The sequence below is a fragment of the Monodelphis domestica genome, chromosome 2 (assembly GCF_027887165.1).
Source record: "Monodelphis domestica isolate mMonDom1 chromosome 2, mMonDom1.pri, whole genome shotgun sequence".
NCBI classification, from domain to species: Eukaryota; Metazoa; Chordata; class Mammalia; order Didelphimorphia; family Didelphidae; genus Monodelphis; species Monodelphis domestica.
Genome location: NC_077228.1, coordinates 493,737,071 through 493,757,245, shown reverse-complemented (window position 1 = coordinate 493,757,245; position 20,175 = coordinate 493,737,071). Strand labels below are relative to the sequence as shown.

General features: G+C 38.7%; 1 protein-coding gene across 2 annotated transcripts in view; it reads right to left on the bottom strand.

The window, feature by feature from the left end:
• BCL9 (BCL9 transcription coactivator) overlaps positions 1–19,903 on the bottom strand; it is a 116,871-nt gene extending 96,968 nt beyond the window's left edge. For both annotated transcript variants that reach the window (XM_007485327.3, XM_007485329.3), the window contains exon 1: positions 19,232–19,903. The gene's annotated coding sequence lies outside the window, so the exon portion shown is untranslated. The remainder of the gene's footprint in view (positions 1–19,231) is intronic.
• Between the last annotated feature and the right edge of the window lie 272 nt (positions 19,904–20,175).

Here is a 20,175-nt window from a genome sequence, read left to right as displayed (position 1 = left end):
CCAAAAAACAATAGCCAAAAGGGAGAACTTTGTATCCCTTTAGAAAACAGTAAATACTTAAGAAACAGTTAAGTTGCACTTTAGCTTGTGATAGGAGAACCACCACACTTTCTCCTTCAAAGAACTTTGGCTAACTGGGGATAAAAGTTATACCCTTGAGGACTGGATAAGGCTGCCTGAAACTTATGTCCACACTAGAAAAATCCAACAATTCTCTGAACGATTTAGAGAATTCACCTGGAATTAAGTGACAGTAGGTGATGAAGGTTTACATGCTGCTGTCTCTAACCACCGCACCCTCTTTGGTCACATGGATATTGCCCCCTAGGAAAGCAGCCCCTCAGCAACTCTCCTCATTCCACACTTGGGGTTCTTCCCAAAGGAGAATCTCCTATTATATTTACCCCTTAACTCTCCTTCCACAGAATGTTTTTGTTGAATCTAAAATCTTTTTGATCAGAAGCTAATGTTTTTGACATAAACCATATTCAAAGTAGTCAACTGTGCGACATAATATCAGGAATGGTAGTTCTTCCTGACTTGGTATGTCCCAGAAACATTTGGTCAGAGGGAGTTTTCCTAGTTAGATAATGTAGCTATGAGCATAAAGCTGTTTCTTTCCACCCTCGACTGACTACATATAAGTAAAGATATAATCATTTATCAAATTTCACAGAGCTTGTTGCTACAGTGATACTCTGGATTATTTAACTGCATAAGGTAACTAAAAGAATAAATAAAATTAATAGCATTTATATAATGCTTTATGGTTTGTAAGCCATTTTACAAATATTTTCTCCTTTTACCTTCACAACAATTCTGGGAAGTAGGTGCTATTATTATTCCCATTTTACAGATGAGGTAAGTGAGACAGATGTCAAGGAACTTGCCCAAGATTACAAATATAAGTGCCTGAGACTAGAGGGGAGATTTGAACCCTGGTCTTCCTGACTCCAGGCCCAATGCCCTGTCCACCTCACTGCTACATTTATCTGTTCTGCATTTCTAATATTTTGATTTTATAACTTCTCATCTTGTTGCACTTTTAGAAATTTCTCTGCTAGCTCCCAGCTATCTAGTGTTGATAAGTTCTCCCACCTCTGGGGCATTTTGCTCCTCCTTAATACTTCCCCTATAGAGGATATGTTGGGACAGAAAGAGCTTTGCTCTTGTTCAGAGTTCATCTGGAGGAATATATGGTTCTAGGGATAGGGCTGGGGAAGGGGAAGAAAATGCTCGTGGAGGAAACAAGCAGAGAACACACTGCTAGAAAGTGACAGTTTCTTTGTACCCTCTATATAGCCCTGCTATACAAAGCTGGGAGGCACCAACGAAGGAAGGACACAGTGTATGGCATAGGACCAAGAGTTAGAGACCAGGCAGGTACCCCATGACTAGATGCAAGGCTCCCATGAATAAGAGCTGATATGCCATCTCTTAACAGAAGCCTCAGTTGGCCAGCCCATGTATTTGTTAATCTCTTAAAAGTTTTGTTTGGGTAGAATGTTGAAACTAATAGCTAACTGAGGTTTAGGGATGATCTGGATTTTAATTATCCAGCCTATCTCTGACCTCCTTTACCAAGGATAATCAGGAGTCTGCTTGAATTATTTTTTTTCTGAAACTTTCATTAGTTTTAAATAAATTTTGGCAGTGCATTAATTTTTTCTTTCTTCCATATTAAAATGCCCTTGTCTTTTTAGTTTTTTGTTATAGGTAATTTTCTGGTCCATCTTGGAGAATTTCTGTTGTTCTTCCCTGGACTTTTTCTATTTCTGCTTTGTTTTCTTTGAAATGAAAGGACCAACGCAGAATCCTGATTTTTGAGGTAAAGTCATAACATCAATGTATATCATTAAAATGTTTTATTATAATTACATAGAAATATTCAATGCCAAATTATAGGCAGCATATTATTTTCTGCATTCTCCTTTATCCCATTCTTAAAGTTAATACAGCCTATTATATCTCATTCCCTCTTTTGACTGCCACTGCACATTGAACAGATGTCTCCATTGAGCAATCCACAATGAGCCCCAGATCCTTTCCTGAGCACTTACAACTATAGTCATTCAGAGCCCATCCGTGTGGATGAGCTGCTTCTATTGTTCCTTCCAGTATACATTAGCTTGCCCTTGTCTACATGAAATTTCATAGAATCACAGATATTAGAGAAGGAAAAAACCTACGAGGTCATCAAATGTACCCTTTGCTTTGCCCACAACAGATAGGAAATGAAACAATGCTATCTGGCCATACTATTTCTTTCTTTTTTAAAAAACCCTTGCTTTCTATCTTAGAATCAATACTGTGTATTGGTTCCAAGTCAGAAGAGTAGTAATGACAAGGCAGTGGGGATTAAGTGACTTGCCCAGGGTCACACAGCTAGGAAGTATCTAAGGCCAGATCAAAACCCAGGACCTCCTATCTCCAAGCCTTACTCTCTATCCACCAAGCCATTGAGCTGCCTCCTAATACTTTTGCTAAACTATAAAAAGTGGTTATTATATCTAAGTATACAGAATATCAGCTTTTAAAAAGAGCAGCATAATGAGACAGTTTCTTCTTTTCTTCTTCCCTCTCTTCCTCTCTCCTCCTTCCTTCCATTCTTCCATCTTTCTTCCATCTTTCTTTCTTTCTTTCTTTCTTTCTTTCTTTCTTTCTTTCTTTCTTTCTTTCTTTCTTTCTTTCTTTCTTTCTTTCTTTCTTTCTTTCTTTCTTTCTTTCTTTCTTTCTTTCTTTCTTTCTTTCTTTCTTTCTTTCTTTCTTTCTTTCTTTCTTTCTTTCTCTCTCTCTCTCTCTCTCTCTCTCTCTCTCTCTCTCTCTCTCTCTCTCTCTCTCTCTCTCTCTCTCTCTCTCTCTCTCTATCTCTTCCCTTAGAGCCCATCACAACTTGGCCCCTTCCGACCTTTCTAGTTTTCTTATACTTTTCTCTTCTCTACCTACTGTTTGATCCAGTGACACTGGGCTCCTTGCTGTCCCTCACATAAGAATTCCATCTACAAGCTCTAAGCATTTTCATCAGCTTTCCATCCATGCCTGGAATTCTCTCTCTCCTAATCTCTGATTCCAGGATTTTCTGTCTGCCTTCAAATCTCAAAATTCCACTTTCTATAAGAAGTCTTTTTCAAAGTGGCCTCTTTAATGCTATAGTACCTTCCTTTAAATATGACCTCCAATTTACCCTGTCTATAAGCTTGTCTGTATATATGCATGCTATCTCCCCTATAAGAATTTGAGTGAGCTCCTTGAGAAAAGGGGCTATGTGTGTATTTGCCCTTCTTTGTAACCTCAGGGCTTAGCACATGGCCTGGAAGCTTGATAAATGCTTGCAAATTGCCTCTTTATTGGAATGCTGTCTCTTCACAGAGAAAACCATCTGATGATATTACAAGGATATTTTTCTTCCTACTTGTATTGTATTGTATTGTATTGTATTGTATTGTATTGTATTGTATTGTATTGTATTGTATTGTATTGTATTGTTGCTGTTCATCCTTCATTTTTGAAGAGGACCACCTACTATCACTCCAACAAAGTCAAGATTAAGATTTTTTACCTTGACTCACCATGGAGTAAGTGTTGTTTGTTAGAACAAGGAATACTTCAGCTCATTTTCCAGATGAGGAACTGAGATAAACAGGGTGAAGTGACTTGTCCAGAGTCACATAACTAATAAGTGTCTGAGGCCAGATTTGAACTCAGGAGATAAATTTTCCCAACTCTAAGCCCAGCGCCATATCTACTATGCCACTTAGCTGCCCCTTGAATTTATCATTAAGAGTAGTATGAGGGGGCAGCTGGGTAGCTCAGTGGATTGAGAGCCAGGCCTGAAAATGGGAGGTCCTAGATTAGAACCTTCAGACTCTTCCTAGCTGTGTGACCCTGGGCAAGTCACTTCACCTCAACTGCCTAGCCCTTACTCTTTTACCTTGGAACCAATACTTAATACTGATTCTAAGACAGAAGGTAAGGGTTTAAAAAAAATAGTATATAAACTTTCAGTCACATTCTATTCCTACCTATGAAATGACCTTTAAAAGATATAATTATCTACCATTATGTTCTAAAAGTCTAACTATGTTAGAGGGTTCAATAGTATTCTCTCAAACCTTCTCCACAGAAAGAATCACTAGTGGAAAAGACTTTAAAATATCTGTATTCTTCCTACAATTTGGGATCACATTTATTGTCTTCATTCAGTCTAACAAACAGGGTCAAATTACCTCTCCTGAGCATAAAAGTGTAAGTATAAGAAGTCTAGAAAGGTAGAAGGGACCAGGTTGTGAAGGACTTTAAAGTTTAAAGAATGAACTAACTTTTATGATGCCAGAAAAACAGGTGACATTTCAGAAGGCTCAGCAAAAAGCTCAAATCACAGACCTAGGTTGTATTAGGACTCTGCTCCCTGACCAGAAAAATTGGGGGTTTAGCCTTTAAGCTGTTGGCCTGATACCCAACAATTTTGTGAGTTAATCTAACCTTATTTACAAAGAAGGGGATTGATTCAACCCTCAAAGTAAAAACTTCTCAAGAATGGGGAAAAATATTTTTTGGTCAAATAGATCTGACAAGTGTCTGATATCCAGACTATATAACTAACATAGATACGTAAGGCAAAGGGCCATTCTTCAATGGGTAAGTGGTTAAAAGGATATGAACAAAAAGTTCTGAAAAAAGATGTAAAATATAAATAGATATATGAAAGTTTGTTCCAAATGACTGATAATAAGGGAAGAGAGTACCAAGAAAACTCTAAAATTTTACCTTATACCCAGAAAATTACACAAATGATAAAAGATAGAAATAATAAATGTTAGAGGGACTTTAAAAAGGCAGGAACACCAATAAGCAGTTGGTAGAGATATGAATTGACCCAATCATTCTGGAAAGCAATTGGGAGAATAATTGCCACTTATAAAAAAATTGGCTAAAATGTCTATAACCTTTGAACCAGAGAGCCAATTACTAGACATATCCCAAGGAGATTAAAGACAGAAGGACTACAACATAACTAAACATCCATAGCATCCCTTTTTGTGATAGCAAATCATAGCAAACAAAGAAGATGTGCATCACCTGAAGTGGTTGAGCATTGTAGAGTGATTACATGAATATAACATCCATACTAGAAAAATTATGGCCTAATACATCATGAATTATTACCATGTTTTTAAAAAATGAAGAATTTGGAGGAAAATATGTAAACTAATCCAGAGTGAAATAAATAAAACAATAAGACAGAGTTTCGAAAGATGGAAATAGAAAGAAAAAATGAAAGAAATTGAATACTACATAATGGCAAAGACCAACCTTGACTAGATAAAGAGGTGAGAAAATGAACCTCCCTCTCCTGCCAGAAATAGTGGACTATGGAAAACAAATTACATATACTATGAGACAGCTGATATGTTGGTTTCTTTTTGCTGAACTGCTTTTCCTTCCCACTTTCTTTAAAAAAAATTTTTTTTTTTAATGAGGAATGGCTTGTTGATAGGGCAGAGCAATATTCAGAAACAGATGTATAAAAAAAGATATCATTAATAATAACAAACCTGTATCTAGCACTTTGAGGTTTACAAAACACTTTACATACATTTATATGATCTTATTTGAATCTCATAACAACCCTATGATGTAGGTGCTACTTCCAGATGAGGAAACTGAGGCTGAGAGAGATTAGGTGACTTGCTCAGGATCATCCAGGTAGTAAACGTCTGAGACAAGCTTCAAATTCAAATCTTATATAATCCAAGTCAAGGATTCTTTTTTTTTTCTTCTCTTACTCCATCTATCTGTCTTAATATAAGAAAAATAAGATATAAGAAAATAAACCCTGTTCATGTTTAACACTTCTTACAGTCCGTAAATTCTTCTTTATCTAACCTCCAGCTCTTTTACTGTAACCAAGCTTTATCTCAATGGAGCCAGAAAAAATATTCATCAGAATATATGCCAGTATTCCTCATACATGAAAATAAATAAAGCTACCTTAGGCTGAATTACTCCATTTTCTCTAATCTGTCCTCAGAAGTTTTATTTTCTAATTCTTTGATCATCTTGAGAACTCTCCTTTGAACCCTCTTTATTCCCTGTTCAGTCACAGAGCCCAGAACTGGAAAGAGAATTAAAATGTCCCTTCTTGGAAACAACTAACATTTCTTTATGGTCTGCAATACACCCAACATTATTCCAGGCACTCTTTAGGAGGAGAGGGAGAGATACAAAAGAAGTAATATAAGATATAGTTCCTACACATAAGTAGCTTAATACAACTATTTATTTATCCTAGCATCATACTTGATTTTTAAATTTTGACTTGGCATACTGTATCAATACATGCTGGCACCTTACCATCCACCCACTCTTGCTTGTTAAAATAAATATATTAAACAACATCATTCTCAATGGACTAGCCCTTAAACACCCCTCCATCAACTTTTTCCCCCTCTGGTTGGGAATTGGCCATTTTTCTTGAGCACTTCTTTCCATCAGCTATCTGGATTTGTATCTATAAACTGTTGTCATCTTTCATCACCTGATTATCCTTCATTTTCTTAGGCCTTTATGGAGGACTACACAAAAACCTTTAAAAATGAAAATTAAATTGCATTTATAGGCCTTATTTTGTGTCAAATACTCCTAGTACTAAAAGCCTTAGTCCTAAAGTATCTATACTTACCTTTGTGAAAATACAGCGATTCTTCTTGAGGATAAAATTTTCTTATCCTATGTCTCTGTGTTTCTGGGGTGGCACAGAGCTTTCCTTCCCTACTGGCCTCATACACAATCTGCAGGCACACTTGGCAAATGAAACAGATAGACTTCACCAGCTGGTTTATAATCTGTGCCTCTTGTATATAAAAATTAGCCTTTAACCACAGAAATCATAAGGCCCCCAAAATGAGAAATAAGCTAGAACATGAGGCTTAAAAGCGTGGAATTGGAATAGAGGGGAGAGTGGAATGCTCAGTGATCTATAAAATACTCAGAAATGAGTATACAATTCTTCCTGTGAGTAGAAAGGAAAAAAGAAATGGGTAGAAAAGATTCTCATAGAAAAATTTGCAATCAAATCTCCTTCTTTAAAAAATGGGATAGATTTGCTAAGAGGTTACATGGAACAAGAATCTAGCCCATAGCTCTTTTTATATTTAAAGAGATTTATTTATAGCCTGTATTTTCAATGTGCACTATTAACATACATCACTTTCAGAACAATATTCCTTTCAGTTTTCCCTAGTGTGCTGCATACTTGGATTCAATAAACTCTTAATTTAGGCACCCTTGCAGCAAGTAGCCATCACACAGTTCCCTTCCACCACATGCCAAATACCTGAAGCCTATAGACACTAAACAAACAAAGCTTCCTTCCCCAAACATTAACTGTATAATCCCCCAGGGATGACACAAAATCCTGTGTGTCCATATTAGCCAAAACAAAACGACTGCAAGTTTCACAACAAAGAAATTCCCTCCAAGTCCCTTCTAGACAAATGATGCCTTAGTTCTTTTCAATTGATGTCAATCCTAGGTTTCACCCTGTTAATTTATTGTTCCAGAGAAAAAGGAATTGGATTTTCATGGGAAATACTAAGAATGCCCATTTCCTTGTCCTTCTGCCTGTTTTTCTTTTAATGAACTAAGTTCTGTCTCCCTTTAATTTCTGCCATCGGTTTTAGTTTTGTCCTCTCAAGCCAGACAGAGAAAGTCTAATCTTTCTTCCACTTACTAACTTCAAAAATCACTGTATTTTCACAAAGTTAATGTTGAATTTTCAATTAAAAAAAAAACGAACAAATGTTTCTTTGAAACATCAAGAAAAGGACAAGAAAATGGGTAAAACAGTAAATACCATATACATGCCCTTTTTTATACAATGTCTTATAGACAATAAATAATTACTTTATGAATTTTCTATAAAAATAGCATCCTAATCACAATTTGCTGGTATGTCCATTCATGGATATTATGACTGTGCCTCTACTTTCCAAATGTGATTATAGGAGGCTAATAGACAAGATAAAAAATGTGAAATTTGGAAGAAAAAACATCATAATATTATCAAATAAAATGATTTAAAACATTTTGGAGGGGAAACATTTGTCATTCACTTAGAGTTCAATACTTCTAGATCTGTGGTTTTACTGGTTTTACTATTTTCCCTATTTACTATTTACTATATTCCCTACTGAGGTCCAGGGAAGACCTCAGCCCCTCTAGGATTTAGTATATGGTATTCATTGCCTTATGGCCAAATGTCTAGCAATGATATTCTCTTGAAAGGTTGTCAAATGGAAGAAAGATTACATTTTCTCTGTGTGCTGCAGAAGGCAGAACCTAAAACCAAAGGGAATTTTTATGCTGGTTCTCAGATGACCAACACAGAGTTCTTGAATGGGCCCATACTTGAGGTCTTTCCATTTTGGCAAGACCTGTCAATTGTCCTTTACTGGCACAGACTACAAGAACAGGGAACAGAGTAAGACTTTAGTATTGGGCTTTATCTCTTTACCCTAGATGAGGGAAATCTAGACCAAAGTTGAGTAGTGATTTGCTAATGGTAGGAGCAACAAGAAAGCTAGAAAATTCTGAGTGCTATTCATGTTGTAACCATGTAGAAGTTAACAGGATTTGGTAAGAAGATTTACCCTTGGGTGCCAAATCTGTTACTAAAGGTTAATAAGTAAAGTAGAAAAGTACCTGCAAGTTCCTATACCATCTCAAAATGAATTACATTTGAAATTAAGGGGGTTATAGAGAAGAAAGAAAGCATGAATAGAGAATTCATCATCAGATGATTTTCTCTACCCTCCTTTCCCTGTCTTCATTCAAATTTCAAAAGCAGCAACTTACAAAAGTAGGTCAGATACTATAATCATCAAATCTTAGATATAAAAAGGACCACGGGGAGTCACCTAGCCCAGCCTCATATAGGAATTTATACTCTAAAGAATTTCTGATAGGTGGACCATTTAGTTCCTGCTAAAACACTTTCAGTGACAAGAAGCTCACTATTTCACAAGGTAATCAATTCCATTTTCAGACAACTCATTGTTAGAAAAGTTTTCCTCTTGATGAACCAAGTTCTGTCTCTCTTTAATTTCTGCCATCGGTTTTTTGTTTGCCCTCTAAAACTAGACAGAGAAAACCTAATCTTTCTTCGACTTGCTAACTCTTCAAAATTTTTGATGACAATATATGTTTTCCAAGACAATCCCTTCTTTAAGCTAAACATCATCATTTTCTTGAGCTTTTCTTCATGTGACATGGTTTCCAGACCCCCTCATCATTCTAGTTGTTCTCCTGTGAATATACTCGACCTCAGTATGTTCCTTTTAAGATGTGAAAACTCGAACTCAATCCAAATATTCCAGAGGTGATACAATTACTAAAGACTGGGTTGGGGGGGGGGGGTACCATTACTTTTCTTGTTCTGTACTCTGTACTTCTATTAATGCAGCCCAAGTTCCCATCCCATTTTTCCCCTTTGACAGTCACATTCTCCTATGATTTCATATTGAGTTTTCAGCCTGCCAACACACCAAGATCATGTGTGTGTGTGTGTGTGTGTGTGTGTGTGTGTGTGTTTAACCCTTACCTTTTGTCTTAGAATTGATAACTAAGCATCAGTTCCAAGGCAAAGAGTGGTAAGTGCTAGGCAGTTAGGGATAAGTGGCTCTACAAGTCACAGCAGAAAAATGTCTGAGGCCACATTTAAACCCAGGACCTCCAATCTCCAGGCCTGGCTCTCTATCCACTGAGACACCTAGCTGCCCTGACACCAAGGTCTTTTTCAGCATGAATGATTCTTCACAAGATCCCTGAATTAAGAGCTGGAAGAGGATTCAGAGACCATTGAGACCAATTTCCTCATATTATAATGAGGAAGTGAGAGCAGAGCCATGTTTCCTGCTCCCATATTTATGAAGTTGATTTTTTGAACTTAAGCAGAGGACTTTACATTCAAACTTCATCTTCATTTCTTACTGACAAGACCCTTTGAATCTCAATTCTGTCATCCAACAACAAATCACACTTGGTCATTCTTCATAATTCCCCTCATGATTTCCATAACGTATCTACTTGTTTTTAGGCTAATGGTTTCATAAAATATATCATGATAAAAGCAATGTTTGAGTCATTGGTACATTAGAGGCTTAAGATGATCTCTTCCATTCTCCAAAGGCATCTAAGTAAACACAATGCAAGGTATATATCCCAACAAGATTTCTACTGCAAAGCAAGCAAGAATAGACAAACCAAGAGAGGCATCCAATGTCAGCCCATTTTTGATTCATACTTATTATACAGAAAGACTTGAATTCAAAAGAGCTTTTTCTTTTGAAAATGGCACTTCAGTCTTGGCTTCTTGCACGTGTGCCCTGTGTGCTGACTGGCATATTCATTTAAAACCCATAAATTAAAATCTCACATATTCAGACTGAGGCGCCTTTCACTTCAAAAAATTCGACAAACTTTATACAGTATATGCATAGATGTACAGGAATTCAGCCTCACACCCTTTACATCCACCATATTTTATCACTCCAATCCCCAAAAGAAAAAGAGAGAGAGAGAGAGAGAGAGAGAGAGAGAGAGAGAGAGAGAGAGAGAGAGAGAGAGAGAGAGAGAAAACTTTCCCTTCTGGTTACCTCTAGCAACTAACTACAAGGTTGGACATGGAGCTCCTTTTCTTCTGTCTTTTGAAAATCACATTAAAAAAAGGCTAAACAATGGATAAATATTTATTAAATATGCACAGCACTGTCCTAGGTGCTGAGGCAAACACAAAAATCAACTGCCTTTCCTTCTCTGATTGAAAGGCTTAGGGAGAAAGCAAAGATCTCCTCCAAAGTCCTCCATTTAAAAAGGGCTCAGAGACCAGCCAACTCCTCATTTCCCAATAGCTGCAATCCTCAAACAGATCTGATCATGCCCAGGAGCAGGGTATTTTCTTCCCTCCCCGTTCCCTTTTCAACTTTCTTTTGGGTATTATCTTCTATTATATTGTAAGCTCCTTGAGGGCAGAGACTATTTTTCCTTTTATTTTTATCTCTAGCACTTAACACAGTGTTTAGCATATTGCAGTCACTTAATAAATATTCATGAACTATTGCTCTACCTACAAGGATCTTAAAATCTAGTTGAGGAGGACTTAAGGCATACTCAAAAATCCTTACTACAAATTATAACATGAGCATAAAAGAAGTAGAAAGTGCTCCAGGGAAAGCATGGTTACTGTCAGCTGGAGCTTAAGGGTAGTAAAACCTTTAGAGAGTAGGTAGAAATCTAAGCAATTAATGAAAACATTGAGTGATAAGTTGACCTTTTCCTTTTAAAGGTTACTCTGCTCTCTTAATAGAAGGGGGAAAGAACAATTATTGGTAATGGCATTGTGGTTAGATTAGAATTGGAATCACGAGATCTCTGTTCAAATCTTCCACCAGACTAAGGCAGGAACTTGTTTTGTGTTTATGACAAGTTATTTAAGCCCTGAGAATCTCAGTTTTCTCATCCATAAAACAGGGATAAAAATATCTGTGATGTGAAGAAAACACTCTGCAAATTTTAAATTACTCTATAAATGTGAGTTATTATTGATATTATTACTATGAGCCAGAATGTCAAAGTGGAGAAGAGTATTAGGCTTGTAACAAGGGTTCACATCTGGCCACTGACAATATCTATGTACATTTGTGCAAGTTGCTTAACTACCTTATACTTAGGCAACTGTCTCTCTCTCTCTCTTTTTGAAACCCTTACCTTATGACTTCGAATCAATACTGGGTATCTGTTCTAAGGCAGCAGAGTGGAAAGGGCTAGGCAATGGGGGTCAAGTGACTTGCCCAGGGTCATACAGCTAGGAAGTGTCTGAGGCCAAATTTGAACCCAGGACCTCCCATCTCTGGGCCTGACTCTCAATCCACTGAGCCACCCAGCTGCTCCCCTGCCCCCTCCCCCTTTTTTGTTTTGTTTTGTTTTCCTAGGCAACTCTCTTAATGATTTCTACCAACTCACAGATGGGTTACTATAGTGTATTTGTTGATGAGATGTATACATCCTAAGTATGAGACCAATGACTCTGATGTCTTTATTTTTAAAGTCTTACATTTATGTGCCTTACAGTTTACAAGGAAACTTTGCACACGTTATCTCGTTTTATCTCCCCAGCAACCCCAGGAGGCATGTAGGAAAAATACTACTCAATGACAAATGAGGAAACTGAGATTCAGAGAGATTATGATTTGCCCAAGGTCATATGGTTACTAAGTGGCCAGTGTAATCCTCCCATTTCCAATGCTACTGTTCTCTTCGGTTCACCCTACTGTACCTAACATCTCCATAAACTGCATGTTGTGTGTGCTTTGTTAATATGGCGAAATTGCTCTTGGCCCAGACTCTCACTTTTCTTATTCAATTTAAGTTGGTTTTTAAGTAACTCCCTACTCCCTCCCTTTCCCCTTTGTGTGTGATCTACCCCATTAGAAAGTAAGCTCTAAGAGGGCCACAGGCTGTCTTTGATTTTTGTATTTGTGCTAATCACAGAGTTTGGCACATAGGAAGCACTTAATAAACAAATGCTTTTTGATTTGTTCATTTTCATTTATTCATTTCCCCAGATCCTGGAGCTGTGCTATTTCAGATTCTCTAGCTCTGCTCTGATCAAATCCTTAGCTCTCATATTTTCCCCCATTGGCTCTTTTTCCTAATTACTCCCTCGATTTCCACTCCAAGTATCCTCTTGTGGAATACTCTTCCAATTCATATTGCTTTTCTTCTCTCATAACTCCCAAAGTTAGTTTCCTAGCATGGTTTAGGGCAGAAGTCAGCAAGCTATTGTCCATAGGCTGTGCCAACCTCTGGAGGAAAAGCAGACACACTCAAGTCAAGACTGCCAATCCCAGCTGCTAGCTATGTAAACTTAGGACAACCACTTTCAGAACTTAGGTGTCCTCATGTGTAAAGCAAAAAGTTTAAATGCCTATTTTTAAAAAAAAATTAATATTCTGGAGGGCAGGCAGGTGGCACAGTGGACTGAAAGTCAGGTTTAGAGACGGGAGGTACTGGATTCAAATCTGGCCTCTGACACTTCCTAGCTGTGTGACCCTAGGCAAGTCACTTAACTCACATTGCCTAGCCCTTACTGCTCTTCTGCCTTAGAACCAACACACAGTATTGATTCTAAGATGTAAGGTAAGATTAAAAAAAAAAAACACCAAATAAAATAATGTTTTAAAAAAAACAATCCAATATTCTACCAGCATTATTATATGAGAATGAGACACAGAATACAAGTTTCCAAAGAATAAAAAATGAATATCGTACAGAGGACAATGGAGAGGTATGGTGGATGTGAGCATACCACAACATATAACCAAAGAGGAACTCCAAAGGACAGGAATAAATGATGTCATCAACAAATTACACAATAGGAAGAGAAGATAGCATGGGTGGGGGATGGCAAATGGACAATCAGATTGCTCCACTGGTACCCTTGCAATATCAAGAGAAATTGAGGAAGGTCTCTAGCACATTGGATGGACCTCCAATGGCTAAATTATAGAAGGTCATGGCCAAGAGTCTCCCAGGATGCATAGTCGTCTACAGATTGTTCTCTGCATTATTAGATCCAACTTGAATTGATGAGATAAAAGATTAAATTCATGTACTGAGTATATGATATAATAGAGCATTGGACTTAATAAGGAAGATTTGAGTTTGACTCTTGCTCCAGATGTTTACCAGCTAGGGCAGCCACTTAGCCTCTTTCAGGCTTGAAATGAAAGTTTCTTCATTGTAAAATGAGGATAATAATAGAACTTATTTCATGGGGTTATTATGAGAATCAAGTGAGATTGTGTATATTTGCTTAGCAAACTTCAAAGTACTATATGGATGTTAGCTGTGATTATTAAAATAAGGACAATAAAGCTCACCTTACCTATCCAGCAGAGTTGTTGGAAAGCATATTGCCAATTGTAAAGGGCTGAATAAATGTAAGCTATAGATATGTTATTTTTGGAAGAAAGGCATAAAGGTGATGGCAGTAATAATGGTGATGAAGGAAATAAAAATGAGATACATATCATAAATAATAGTGTCAAAACGGTATGTATCTGTAGGCGGCATGCAGAAGTGGGCACAGGCAGCATCTGTGCACAGAAATTACATGAGCTGGCCTGAAGCACGTGCCTTAACCACACAATGTGTGTGGGTTCCCAAAGTAAAGGCACCAAACCTATGATTTATGTGTGGGCAGGTGTGTCTGTGTTCTTTTTAAACTACTGATTAATCTGAAGGAAGATGGATTGACAATCCTAAAGAAAAAAAATTATCCTGTCTACCACAGCAGTGATTGAACATAGACAATGATGTGGCAAGTGCCCTCTCATAACCATCTATAGAACTTTCTCCATTGATGGAAATGGCATTTCACATGGTACTTTCTTCAGGGAGACCACCAGTAAGAATAAAAGAAATCAGTAGTGGCACTACAAGAAAAGACCAAAAATTCAGGATCTAATCTTTAGGAAGAATTTCTAGATTATTAACTACTCAGCCAAAGCATGACCAATTGATCTTGAAATGGAATTTGTAAACTTTTAGAGATTAGTTAATCTATGGACTTATGAAATGATTTATAGATTCATAGAAACTCAAAACTTGAAGGGACCTTCACTTAACATGAGGCAACTGAGGCTGTGATATTGAGTGACTAGCCCAAGGTCATATCTATGGAGTTTAAACAGAGGTGTTAGGTCTCTTGATTCCTAGATAGATGCACTTATATAACAAATTCATTGTTCTTGTTAATCCAAGAAGATGCTCACTACTGTGAAGAACCTCTAAAATTGAGTATCATTATGGAACTAGGGAAAAGGTGGCCATTAATCTACTCACATTTATTTCTCCTAAATCAACAATCATTTATGGAGTGACTAGGTACTAGGCACTGAGCTAAAGATTGAGGATATAAAGAAAAGTAAAAAACCATTCTTGCCCTCAAGAAATTTATAATCTAAAAGGGAGAGAACAGGCAAGCAACTATGTATGAGCAAGATATAACCAGGTTAAAATCTCAAAAGGAAGATACTAGCATTAAGGAGGTTTGATAACGGTTTCTTGCAAAAGGTGGGATTTTAGATGGGACTCATAGAAAACTGGGAGGTAGAAGATAGGAAGGAAGAGTATTCCGGTAATGGTGAACAGTCAGTGAAAATGCTTGAAATTAGGAGATGGAATGTCATCTACTAGGAATGGTGTCATCAGGTCACAGAACTTAGAAGGGAGTAAGGTCTAAAAAGACTGGAAAGATAGGAAGAAGCCAGGTTATGAAGAGTTTTAAAAGTCAAACAGTTTATTTTTGATCATTGACGTCAAATAGAGACCCACTGGAATATACAGAAGGCAGTGAGATGGAGGGGAGAATGATGACAAAGTTAGATCTGAACTTGGAGAAGACTGCTTTGATACGTGGGTAGAAGATGGTTTAAACTGCAGTCTTGAGGTAGAGAGAGACCAAGCAGAAAGCTACTGCAATAGTACAGGTGTGAGGTGACAGTGTCAGAAAAAGGGGACATAAATTGAAGCTATTAGGAAGGTAGAATTGATAAGACTTAGAAAAGGTTTGGATATGGGAGAAGAGATTGTGTAAGGAGTCAAGGATAATACATAGTTTGCAAGCCTCAGTGACTAAGGGGATGGTAGTACTCTCAACAATAACAGGAAAGTTTGGAAGATAGGAAGGTTTGGGGGTAGAAAAATGATAAATTCAATTTTGTTCACATTGAGTTTTAGAGGTCTACTGAACATCCACTTTAAGATGTCCAGTAGGAAGGGGAATGGCTGAACATGTTGCATTATATGATGATGACAGAATACTATTGTGTTATAAGAAATGGTGAGCAGGATGCTTTCAGGAAAACCTGGGAAGACTTATATGAACTGATACAAAATGAAGTGAATAGAAATAGGAGAATACTGTACACACTAACAGCAATATTGTAAGGATGATCCACTGTGAAAGATTTAGCTACTCTGATCAAGCCAACTCCAAAGGATCCATTTTGAAAAATGCTATCCACTTCCAAAGAGAGAACTAGTGAACTCTGATTGCAGATTGAAGCCCACTTAAATTTTTTTTCTTATTTTTGTGTGTTTTCTTTTGTAATATAGTTAATATGGAAATACATTTTGCATTACTTCACATGTACAATTGATATAATATTGCTTGCCTTCTCGAGGTGGAGAAGGGCTGGAGGAAAGGAAAGAATTTGAAACTCAAATTTTTTTTAATGAATGTCAAAAATTTTTTACATGTAATGGAAATATTTGACAAAATAAATAAAAAGATATTAACAACAACAAAATGATGTCCAGTAGGAACCTGGAAATGCAAGACTAGAAATCAGGAGATAGGTTACGGTTGGATTAGTAGATCTACTGAATAGAGATGATCATTTGGAGCTGATGAGAACACTAACTGAAATAGTATTGAAGTCAAAGAGAAGAGTACTTAGGCCCCAAAGTTGAGAGATATCACAACTAGTAGGTAGTTCCTGGATAAATATAGAACAAAGGAGACTGAGGAGTAATCAGACAGCTATGAAGAGGACTAGAAGAATGGAACCTATAAAGATCAAGAAGAATTAAGACTAAGAAAAGGCCATTAGATTTGGCATTTAAGAGATCATTTGTATCTTTGGAGAAGATAATTTCATCTGAATGATGAGGTTGGAAGCCAGATTGCAGAAAGGAACCTTGGAAATCAAATAGTCCAACCCCTTCATTTTACACATGAGGAAAATGAGACTTGGTGATTTTAAGAGATTTTAAGTCAAACTGGTAGTTGGTAAAAGAGGCAGAATTTTAACCCACCTCTTCTACTTATCTATACAGTGCTCCTTTGAAAGATATCATTCTACTCTTTAGGCTCACATAAATCATATCTAGTTATAGGTTACAGGTCAATAAACCTTATTTCCACAATATAATATCTTATGCATATTAAACATTATATATGAATCAGCATCTATTTTAATACATGCCAATCAATACTATGTGTATAAACTATTTATTATGTGTGGCATGTCAAGGATGAAAAGAGTGTGTGAGTGCAGATATTAGAAATTCCAAAAGATGCCTTCTCCTGCTAGGCAGGTAGAAATACTAAGGGCTGTATTTAAAGCTAAGTGAGATAAAGTGATGCTACCAGTTAGTTACACACACACACACACACACACACACACACACACACACACACACGTTTTAGAATCTGAAGGAGTACAGTACAATTTCTACATCTCAAAAAGAGTTGAGCAGTGGAAAGACTCTTTGTCTTCCTTGTCAAACTCAAGCCAACTTAACCTTCTTCTTTGGGCCTCCCCCACATCCACAATTCTGGTTCTCCAGGCCCTCCCTGCAAGAACATAAATAGCCTCCCTTCCCATCCTCAGTTTCAATTCCTAGTTATCAGAGGGTGTCAGTCTGATAAACATTTGCTGGAGGGGGAGGGAGAGGAGGGTTGCAAAAAGGGATCCAAATATCACAGTCACAGAAAACATGGCATTAGGCAAAAAAAGCTAAACACCCAGGGAAAATTCAGGGAAAGCCACTAAAACATTGTTCATCTGTTAGGCCAGAGGTTGGGAAATTCTCAAATTAAAGAAATTAGACATGTTTCTTTTCCTTAAAAATAAAAAAGCACTACCAATTTTAAATTAAAAGACAAGTATCAGGAGACTGATTCTATCCCTCTACTCCCACCTCCTTCATGTCACTTAAAACAGTAATAGCTTTCAGCCACAAAACCACCAGTGAGTAAACAGCCTTCATATTGTTACCCGGCCACACCGTAAGATGTTTACTCTCTGATAAACAGCAATTGTAAATAAACCTCATTTAATCTTTAAAAGCCACAATGTTAAAAAAAAAAAATCTTTAACCCCCAAGGTGGAGTTTGTAGGAATTGCCTGGGAGCCAGGGCCAGCTCTAGAAACACACCGTCTTGAGTAAACCACAACAGGAGATACATTCTCTCTCTTTACCATCTCACAGTGACCTTCTTTCAAAGGAAAAAAAAAATATATATATATATATATGTACAAGGGAGGAGGAGGAAAGAGAAAACCCAACCCCTCCCACCCCATTCTCCGTACAAATCGACCAATAAATCTAACCAAAAGACACAAGAGAAAGGGACAGAAGCCAACAGGTGGAAAAAGGCTTTTTGTTTCCTGAGAAATGCACAGATCCTCGATCTGTACTCTCCAGTCTATTTGCCTCAGAGAGTCCTTAATGATGTTTTTGTTATTATTCTTACTCTTATTCTTATCGTTGCGATGATTAAAAATGAGAATAATTTTAGTTTTGCCGATTCTCCAGCATCCCCCGTTGTACAGCCTCCCAGTCTTTTCAGAGGTATGAAATTGGCTAAAACCTCTAGGGAAGCACACAGTTACTAGGAGCCTCCCCGTCCTTAGTCCCCTCTACTTTGAACTTGGAGGAAACTGAGGCACGAAGCGCCCCACAACTCTTTTCCACGGTATCGATTAACAGAGAAAGCCCTGGAACTCGAAAAGTTTCTGGATTCTTTGGCAGCAGAGTTCTCTCGCTCTTCCCTTCTTGCTGCCATGCTGTCTAGAGACGAGGTTTGGGCGATCAGGGCTGGAGCACCTCCCCTCCGCACCAAGGAAGGCCGGGGCTATGTGGGTGAGCAGCGGCACTCACCCTCACCCATACATACACCGCTCCGTGAAATCACTGCAGCTCCTTCAACAGAATCCCGACCACCCCTTCCTTAACCTGGGAATGCACAGCTCGGGGTGTGCAAGGCCTCCTAAAGCTCACCGCTGGCTGGAGCTGCTCGGGCTGCTCGCTCACTCTCCCTCTCTCTTCTCTATCTCGCTCCTTTGCTCTTTTTCCCTCCCACCCTGCACTTCAGCACCCCCCCCCCCCATACACACACACATACTACCCTCATCCACCCTTCCTCCCCAGACCCGAGGCATGGATCAAATTACTGGGGTTCCCTCGAAAGAGGCCATTCCCCAGCTCCCAGTCCCGAGCTCCCTGCAAAGACTTCCAGAGGCAATGCAGAAAAGCCCGAAACCCGGGACCAAAGAGCCCTCTAGCAGCTCTGGAATGAGACCCCCCACTTCCAAGCATGGAGCACTGAGGCTTGAGCGAACCAGCCTGCCACAGAAGGAAGAATTGTTAGGGCGCTTACCTTTTTTTATGAGGAGAAATTCTGGAGAATCATTTCAGATTTGAGGGGGGAAAGTGAATGGAGACAAAAAAAGACCCTTTTCCTGCAATCCCTGGCCTCCTGGTATCAAGACACTAGGACAACATCAAAGCAACTTAGGGGGAACACTTTAGGGGCCTATTGTCTGCTCTGGTCTGATCTGTTTTTCTTCTGACTCCCCCTCTCGCTGCTGTGACACTTGGTACAGCCCAGGCATTCATGCCAAGTAGCTTTCACACATGGAAGCTTGTCTCAAGCAATTGCTGACAAGCCACAAACAAGACATTCTCCCTCCCTTCTTCCTCCCCCTCCCCCCTCCTCTCCACCTCCCCTCCTCCTTTCTTCAGAATGCAAACTCAAACTCTCCAGTGACAGGCAGGCAGGCAGGCAGGCAGGCTTGGCCTACGCTGCGCACGCAGGCACACGCGCACACGCAGCACTCACAGGCAGGCAGCTCGGCGACTTGCCGCTGCACTGATGGAGTGGAGACACGGCAACAAGCCCAGGCTGAGCTGGGGGCAGGGAGGGAGCGAGCGGGCGAGCGAGCTGGAGAGAGAGGGAGAGAGAGCAGGAGAGCTGCCTACTGGGTCCTAGCAAAATGGCAGAAGAGAAGCCGGTCCTCAGGAAAAGCAACAGCAGTCACACACGCGCGCGCGCGCGTACTCTCTCTCTCTTTCTCTCTCTCTCTCTCTCTCTCTCTCTCTCTCTCTCTCTCTCTCTCTCTCTCTCTCTCTCTCTCTCTCTCTCTCTCTCTCTCTCTCTCTCTCACACACACACACACACACACACTCCCCCTCCTCTCTCTCTTCTTTTCTTTCTCTCCCTTTCTTTTCCTTTTTCCCTTCCCCTTTACCTCTTTTTCTTCCTCTTTCCTCCTTTCACTTCCTCTTTTCTTTTCCCTTTCTTCCTTTATCCCTATCTTTCCG